This window comes from Marmota marmota, unplaced genomic scaffold (assembly GCF_001458135.2).
Source record: "Marmota marmota marmota unplaced genomic scaffold, marMar, whole genome shotgun sequence".
Lineage (NCBI taxonomy): Eukaryota > Metazoa > Chordata > Mammalia > Rodentia > Sciuridae > Marmota > Marmota marmota.
Window position 1 is genome coordinate 5,229,588 of NW_026000138.1, and position 8,684 is coordinate 5,238,271.

Consider the following 8,684-nt stretch of genomic DNA (forward strand, 5'->3'; position numbering starts at 1 on the left):
TGGACAAAGACCTTTTGGATTATATGCTACGAAATCCTCTTTGCTTAGTATATTGACTCCACCCACCCAGATCTCTTGAAGGCTGTTTCTTTTTTAAAAGTCCCCAATTATGGGCTGGGGCTCAGTGGTAGCACACTTGTCTGGCATGTGTGAGGCCCTGGGTTTGGTCCTCAGAGCACCACATAAAAATAAATACATAAAGTAAAGGTATTGTGTCCAACTACAACTAAAATATATATATATATATTAAAGCCCCCAATTAATTGAAAGGGTTTTATGTTTTGTTGCCTCTTATAAAAATGGGATAATCAGGGCTATCCCGGCTCAGGCCTAAGTCGCGGCGACAGGGCTAAAGTCACTAAGAAAGTTGGAATCCTTGGTAAAGATGGGACCCACTACGGTGCCTCCCTCCAGAAAATGGTGAAGAAAACCGAAATCCACCAGCAGGCCAAGTACACTCATCCCTTCTGTGACAAAACCAAGATGAAGAGATGGGCTGTGGGCACTGTGGTTCCTGCAGGAAAACCGTGGCTGGGGTGCCTGGCCCTACGGCCCCACGTCTGCCGTCACCGTCTTCAGAAGGCCGAAGGAATTGAAGGACCAGCCGAAAGTCCCACCATATCACAAAACTGTGGCTTGCTGTTGGTTGCGTTAACTGGGTGTTCTGATGTGACTGCATTCATATTGCCCCCTCAAAAGTGATTTGTAAATGGAAGCCCTTCCAATTTGAATTGGAAAGTTTTGCTGAGACGGGTTATTGTGATCAGGTTTTTTCCTCCAGTAGTCAGATGACAATGGTCTGAAACTAAGTCTTACAGCTTGGGTGAGTATATGCTGAGCTTTTTTTTTTTTTTTTTTTTTTTTTTTTTAACCACTGTTCAACTTCTCAGAGACACATTGACAGATTGTGCACAGTTTGTTTTAAAGGTAGAATGTGCTAAAATACACAAAGGACATATAAAAACTGAAAAACAAATGGGATAAGAGAAGTGGAGTGGGAAGACTCCGGGCAACAGCTACTGTCACCTGAAATGATTTCCTAAGTATTTCCACGAGGTTAGTTAGAAAAATTTGAAAGCCCAAGGACCCCTCAGCGATCGGTGATTTGCTACCAATGGGAACGATGAGGCCCGTGACGGTGAAGAGACCTTGATTTGGCCAAGGGTCTCGGAACCTGGGCCTTTGGGCCGGACCACAGGGGCATTTCTCCTGCCCTCCCCCCAGTTGCCTCCTGGGTAGGGGCTTTGTGCCCTCAGACACCCTCTAGTGATGCCATCCCTGATTATTTGGGACTCACGCCTTGTTTGCTCAGCGAGCTCCTGGCCAGGTCATTCCACTGGCATTTGTTTGGTTGAAGGAAAAGAGGACAGGCTCTCCCTCTGTCCCAGCAGTCTGTGCGCTGGAAGTTTGGGGAAACCCTGTTCCGAGCCTGCAGAGGCTTTTTACGGGGAGTCGCTTCTGCCAGTGCTGTTTCCTCTACAGCAGGGGCTGCCCAACTGTTTCTGCGAAGGGCCAGATAGTATGCCGTTCTGGGTTCCTGGGCCAGATGGTTGCTGTCGCAATTACTCTGCCATTGCGGTAGGAAGCAGCCGCAGACAGCTCATTTCAGAGCGAGTGTGGCTGTGGGCCAGGGTGGCCCTCGGCCTGCGTGTGCCTAAAGAAACACCTAGACTTGTTCTTTTAAGGAAGTCTAAGCAACATCAAAATTTTGAAAAGGGTTGTGGGTCAGATAGAGCTCGCACTTAGCATCCTCGAGGCCCAGAGCACAATCCCCACCTCCCAAGCATACAAAAAGTTGGGGGAAAAAGTGGAATAGAAACCCAGGTGCCCAGCACCAGGACTCACCATTGGACACCGGCTGTAGCTTCTTTATCTTCTTTTCAAGGTTGTGTGCCCTTTCCCCTGGGCCATTTGAAGACATCTCCAACTATCCCGAACTTCTCCCTGAGTATTTGAGCTTATATCTCCGAAGGATGAGAACACAGTACCAAGCATACCTAAGGCGATTAATAGTGACGCAAAAAGTACATCCAAAACATGAAACTGGGTGTTTGGGATCAACCACTTTATCATAAAATCTTAGGCCACTTCAGTTTGGAGCCACACCCTGGTCTATAGCTGGAGTCAGAGTAGAAGTGGGTAGGGTTGGAACCGTCAAAGAAAACGACAGTTGAAGAGCCGACCCTGGGCTGAGGTGCGGCTCGGGGCAGGGCACTTCCTAGCAAGCACAAGGCCCTGTGTTCCAACCTCAGCCATCCATGCCGAGCCCCTTGGCCCACGGTGAACCTTGAGGTTGCCAACAACAAAACAACTGCTGTCTCAGGTAAACCTAGGTTCCGGAACCTCCTCTCACCCTGGAGAAACCATCTGCTGCAGCAGGGAGCTCTACCATCCTTGAGGGAATGGGTCCCTTGCGCTTTCCAGACACCGTTGAGTGGGAATCCACAGGACAAGCACCATATCCTGTGTCCCCAGGCCCAGTGCTGAGCCCCTAACCCCCACAGGGCCTCACGAGGCTGTGCAGAGTCAGCGACCCCAGAGGTCCCTTGTAGAGGCCTAGGCACCATCCTGTGCTCTCCTGATTTTTAAAATTAGTCATATCATCTAAGATCTTGACTTAATCCACCACATTCACTAAGAGAAGCTATTTGGGTCAAGGCAGGAGAACGGCCCATCCAGAGTTGGGAGCTGCGACTTGTCCCTATGTGAGGCAGGATGGCTCTCAGCAGCTGCGTCTGCAGAAAACAGAACCGTCTCTTCTCAGGGTGCCAGTGAGCCAGGAAGCGCTGACGCGTGGAGATGCTGACTCTGTTCACACCCTCGCTGCCTGCCCAGCGGCTGCCCCGGCCACGCAGGGGCCCGGCCTTTGGTGTGCTGGCCCCAGCCCCTCTCTTTCTCTTAAGCAGCAGGCCAGCCGGCTGCGTCTTCCATGCGTCTTCTCAGTGCTGGGGCTCTAACCAGGACTTTGCAAGCTCTACCACTGAGCTGCTGCACCCCCAAGCCCACGTGTGCACGCGCACGTGTGTGTGTGTGTGTGTATGGTTTTTGTTTTTGGTACCCGGGACTGAACTCAGGGGCACTCGACCACTGAGCCCCATCCCCAGCCCTATGTTGTATTTTATTTAGAGTCAGGGTCTCACTGAGTTGCTTAGGGCCTCGCTAAGTGGCCGAGGCTGGCTTTGAACTCGCAATCCTCCTGTCTCAGCCTCCTGAGCTGCTGGGATTACAGGTGTGCACCAACACGCCTAGATTTTCTTTTTCCTGTATTGCCCAGGCAGGGCCCCAACTCCTGACCTCAGGCAGTCCTCCTGCCTCTCCCTTCCAAGTGGCTGGGACTACCAGTGTGCACCCCTGCACCTGGCCGTGGTGCCCCTGTAATGCTCTGCTTCTCCTTCCTCTCGCCTTTTGGGAGTTTTTTCTGATCACTGGACAACAGACACGTTCTTATGCACAATGTCACTGTCCTTAGAGAACTTCTGATTTGTCCTCAGAGAACTTGGGAGCGTCTGTCTGGAGAAGCCGGACCCAGAGTCCCCCTGTTTTGACTGCAGAGACCACAGCTGGGCTGGCTGGGCCCTCAGCCTCAGGGACACTGTGGCTGGAGACTTCGGCTTTGCTTCTCCCTGTTTGCATCTGGCGGGCCCTTGTCTGCTTGCTGGGTTGGGGGCTTGGGGTCGTCGTCGTCGTCATCTTCTGTGGCCACTGCTTTCAGGTCACGAGCCCCGTATGGACACAGTCAGTGGAAGTTTGTGGCCCTCTTCCCAAGCTGAGAGACTGGTGCAGATGCGTGGGCGGCAAGGAGTGAAGGACCCCGGGTGATGGAGCCCAAGCCGCAGCCAGCTCTGGGGCCCTCTGGCTGGCACCTGTCTCCACAGCGCCCTCTGCTGGGAGGCTCCTTGTTTGGAGTTCTTGCAGGCTTCAGTGGGAATGGCAATGCGGGGCTCCCGGGTCAACCTTCACGTTGGACTTTCAGCCCTGCACTGCCTGGGTCCACAGCGACAGACACATAAGAGGCAGGCGAACACTTCTAGAATGTTAGATGAAGTCCCTGCACTTCCCTGTGACAGGATACTGCCAGGAAGCGCACGCATTTCACACTGAGCCCCTTTCTATACCAACCGTGCACATACTCAGAGTTCTCCCAGTTTATACACAAACAAACAAAGGCTCAGAGAGGTTGAGTAACTTGCCCAAGATGCCACAGCTGCTGAGTAACAGGGTCCCAGCCCAGCTCCACCTGACCCCAGACCTGAGCTGCTGTTTGCCTTTCCCCGGGTGGGTTAGTTGTAACGCCTTCTCCCGGGAACAACGAGAAGAGTGCAGTCCTCCCTGGGAAGACGGCTGGGGTCTCCAGTCATCTGTGACACGGTTGCCACAAGCGCTGTTTAACTGAGTGAATGAAGCTCAGAAGAGTAGACTCAGCCCCTGGCGTCCCTCAGCCAAAGCAGTAGTTATTTATGTGCCCGTTGTCACTCTGCCTTTCCAGGGATTGGAAACTGCCAACCAAAGACGCTTGGAGGGCCGCCTGGTTTTCCCTGGTTCCCAAGCTGGCCGCTGGGTCAGGTGTGTGAGAGGGTGGTCCTCTGGGAGCTGAGAGTCCTCTTCTGTCACAGCTCCCACCGACCATTTTTCTTAATTTTTCACCGATACCCTGCGAGTGCCATTTGCCATTTTTTGCTCCCTTGAGTGTGGCCTTGCTTTCTGCTTGGAGCTGGGGGTGGATATGTTGCCACCGGCCAGAAGGGCTGCTTCTGGGTCTGAACTGTGGTGGGTTTGCGATGTGTGGAGCGGCGGTCCCCAAGTGAGCCAAGTAGGGCGTGGACGGAGACCCCCAGCAAGGTGGTGCTTGGGGTAATAGAGACAATCAGATGGCTCTGGAGGGAGGGAGGGCAAAGACAGCTGGGCGAATGTGTCGTCGTTTAATCTCATCAGGACAGACTGCGTGCTGTCACTGTCACTGTCTAGGCAGTGAGTCACCCCCAGCGTGGGCTGCTCAGCATCAGGAACAGCGACACACCCTCTAAGCCCTCAAAGCTCCTGGCCCTTGGCAGCCTGTGCAGAGAAGACAGCTGGGCAGGGACAGGAGGGAGCCAGCAGCACGCAGGACGGCCCCAGTGTCGGGCCACACACCCAGGCTCGGCTGCCCGCCCCCAAGGAACCCAATCGGGGTGACTTCCCACTTTCCTTCCCTGGGTGGCTCAGAAGAAAGAGGAGCGGTGGCCGCCTGTCGGCCGTGTCCCTGCCGAGCTGAGGTCCCAGGCTGCAGGCCGGCCTGCCCTCCCGACCCGCGGTTGCTCCACAGCCTGGAGATGCTGTCCCCGGGAGCCTGTCATCTTAAATGACACTGCCGCTGCCTCCTGGAGCCTGGAGAGCTGCGGGTCTCAGGCTGCGGGGTGAGGTGCCGAAGGTTATTACCCTCAGGAGCTCAGATCCTGGGAGAGGTCGCAGGAGCAGGCCGGCCCTCCCAAGGACTTCTTAGGGCACTGCTGTGGACCCGCCCTGGGTCCTCTCCACCCTGGGGACTGACTGAGAAAGGAGGCAGCTCCGCCCCACCCGGAGCCAGGACCCATCTCCTCGCTTAGGCCAAGAGCCACGTGGCTCTGCATGACCTGGGGTTTCCCTAGAGGTGTCCCCCAGCCTCCAGGAGGAGACTGACTCCCTGGGCAGCTCGGGGGGTCTCAGGAGGTCAGCGTGGGCCTCTCGTCGGGCTGCAGGGGCTCTTGAGGCCTCTGCTGGGCTCCTCCTTCCCATCCAACGGGATGAAGGGTGCCAAGCCCCGGGCCACTCCCTGTCACTCCCTCCGCTCCATCTGCAGCCTCTGCTTCCCCACAGCCTCCGCCCTCGCGGGCCCCCGTGGCTTACCTGCCTCCCCCTGGTCTTCCTCACACCTGCGGCTCCTTGAGTTACTCCCTTGCTGGGTGGCTTCCCATGGCCCGCGGGGTGACGTCCAGACGCCCAGCTGAACACCCTCCCACAAGCCGACTCTGCTTCAGCCTTAGGTCCCAGGCTCCGGGACCTCCTTAGTCGCCTGGTGGAACCCCACCTCCGTCACCACCACCTGGGCTTGGCCCAGCCCCAGCCCCAGCCTCGATTTGCTGGGAGCTGCTGGCTGCGCTCCACACCCCCAAACCCTGCTCGGTGGCTGGGCCTGGCCTTCTGCTCACCATGGCCCCATGGCCCTGCCCCTCTGGATTTTTATTTCCCGCCTGTGTGTCCCCAAGGGCTTTGAGCACAGGGGCTTCTAGGCATATCCCCTGCATCCAACAGCGTCTGGCGTCTGCTAAGCTGAATTGAAGATGCCTTGCTGTTTTGAAAGAAACCATCCCTCCTTCCTCCTTATGAACAGACCCAGAATTGGTTCTAGTCCCAAGACAGGAACAAGCTATGTGTGGTGGAAGCCAGGATGGTTACCCTAGTTTGCCAGCTACTGGCTTGGGGGGGAGAGTGCGGCTCAATCTGGCATCTACCAAGCCACAGGAAAAGGTTGGTAAGATTCTGCTCTGTAATGAAAGAAGAGAGACTTTCCTTTCTTCTTGCTCTCTTCTTGATGTGAGTCTACTCAAGAGAGAATGTGATGTCAGTGCCGCTGCAACTACATTGCAACCAAGAGACAAAGAGAAAGACCTGAAGAATCATAGAAATGCCAACCCAGAGCTCCTAATTTGCTGAGCTGCTGTTCTACCCTGGAAGTGCCCGTCTCTCACTTGTTAGTAGGAAAGAGAATATAGGTCTGTGATGGTTTGACTAAGTATTCTTCACACAAAGTCTAACAAGTCCCGAAGAGACTAAATTATGCTCCATTGTTATTCCCTGATGTGAGTCGGGGCTCATTAGTGCAAAGAGAAGGCCGCTCTGTACAGCTTCTTCCTGTTTGTCTCCCAACCTTGAATCTTTCCCTGTTCACTTTCCAATCAAACGGGGGCTCCTGGAGGAGAAAGTCTGTGGCCAGAATGCAGTTACTGGGGAACAAGGGTCCCCAGGAGCCCTGCAGGAGGGGCCATCTGTCACCTCGTGTGGGTCTTAGAGAAGCCCAGCTGTGTCCCCCCACCACCTCCCAGGTCCCAGAACCAGCTGAAGACAGCAGGCTCCGGGTGGGTGGGCTGCTGAGCGCCCTCCCAGGAGGACGGCCAGGGGAGAGCCTGCGAGGGGAACCGTCACAGACCTGCAAAGATGTGAGAGGCTCCCGGGCTCCAAAGCATCGCATCCCTGGGGGTGACGCAATAAGGCAACTCGTCCTGGCCACAGGCCTGCCAGGAGGGCCCTGTTACGTTATTCACACCTTAAGAGGGGAATTCAAGGCCAAAGACCTGGCTCAGACTGCAGACCTGGTCACACCTGGCCTTTCGGGGGCCAGCACACTGGGTCTTAAAATCTGACTCTCAAAGTCTGGTCCCTGGACCGGTCGCATCAGCAGCCCCTGGGGACTTGTTAGAAATACAGCTTCTTGGGCCCTGAATCCACTAAGTTGGGGTCTCGGGGGCTGAAGCCCAGGACTCCCTGGTGCACACCAAGTATGGGAGCCACTGGGGGGGGGGGGCAGCCTATGCACAGAGGGACTGACGACTGTAAAGCACGTATCTGTCAGCGTGGGGTTTGGGGTGTCCCTAAAGGCTTTTGTGAAAGATGATTCAGGGCTGCCTTGTTGGCTTTTTGGAAAGTAATATTCCAGTCGGGGTGTAGCTCGGTGGTAGAGCACATGCTTAGCCAGAGCAAAACTATTTTAAATTTTAAAATATTTTCAAATTAAAAAAAATTAATAATCTATTTATTATGAATGAAAATTCACAACACCATGTCTTTCCAAGATTTCATGTTGAATTTGCAAATATCATTATTTCAGTTATAAATTGACTATGTTTTATAATCACTTCCAGGTTGTTTTTTTTTTTTAGGCACTTAATTAAAATCTCTTGAGTACTTTAAGTGCACTAATGGACTTAATGTATTTGATTTCTTCTGAAGCACTTTTTAAAGCCTTCCCCAGTACTTCCCCATGAACTCTTCTGAACTTTAAAATGACAAGTCTTCATTCCTTCAAACAGCTGTGTCCTGTTTACAAACTTAGTGTAAAAAGTCTCTTAAAACTTTCCAGTTGGGCTGTGGCTGTGGCTCCGTGGTGGAGCGCTGGCCTAGCATGTGGGAGGCACTGGGTTCGATTCTCAGCACCATGTAAAAAAAATAATAACGAAAATAAAAAAAAAATTAAAAAAAAACTTTCCAGTTAAAACCTGGCCCATAGAGCAGTATGAGTGAACCCAACACTGCTGACCCGTGCACTTTAAAATGGCCAAGATGGTGCACGGCGTGTTCCATGTTTTTTGCCAAATTTTCAGAAGGATCTGGCCATAGTCGAGTCCTTCACTTACAGTTGAAATCCCCAGGCCTTTCTGTCTGATGGTGACGAATTCTCTTAAATATTTCAAACCCTTAAACACAGCTTCTCCTGTGACACAGGCCCCGAAAGAAAGGGGAAGCGAGCTGGGGATCGGCTCCACCTGATCCTTTCTGCACTTCAGGCTCCACCTTTTGGGGATTCAAGATCCCGATTAAGAAGAGCACTGTCCACCTCTGGCCAACTGGCAGTCCCCACCCAGCGCAGGCTGCTGAAAACGGCGTTGGGGCCAGGAAGGGGAGTCCATTTCCCAGGGACCCCAGCTGAACGGCCCCGTCACTGTGCGGAGGAG

The 8,684-nt window shown here is 53.7% G+C and overlaps 1 pseudogene; it reads left to right on the forward strand.

Moving 5' to 3' along the window:
* Positions 1-300: 300 nt before the first annotated feature.
* On the forward strand, positions 301-958 carry LOC107156360 (annotated as a pseudogene).
* Positions 959-8,684: the final 7,726 nt, after the last annotated feature.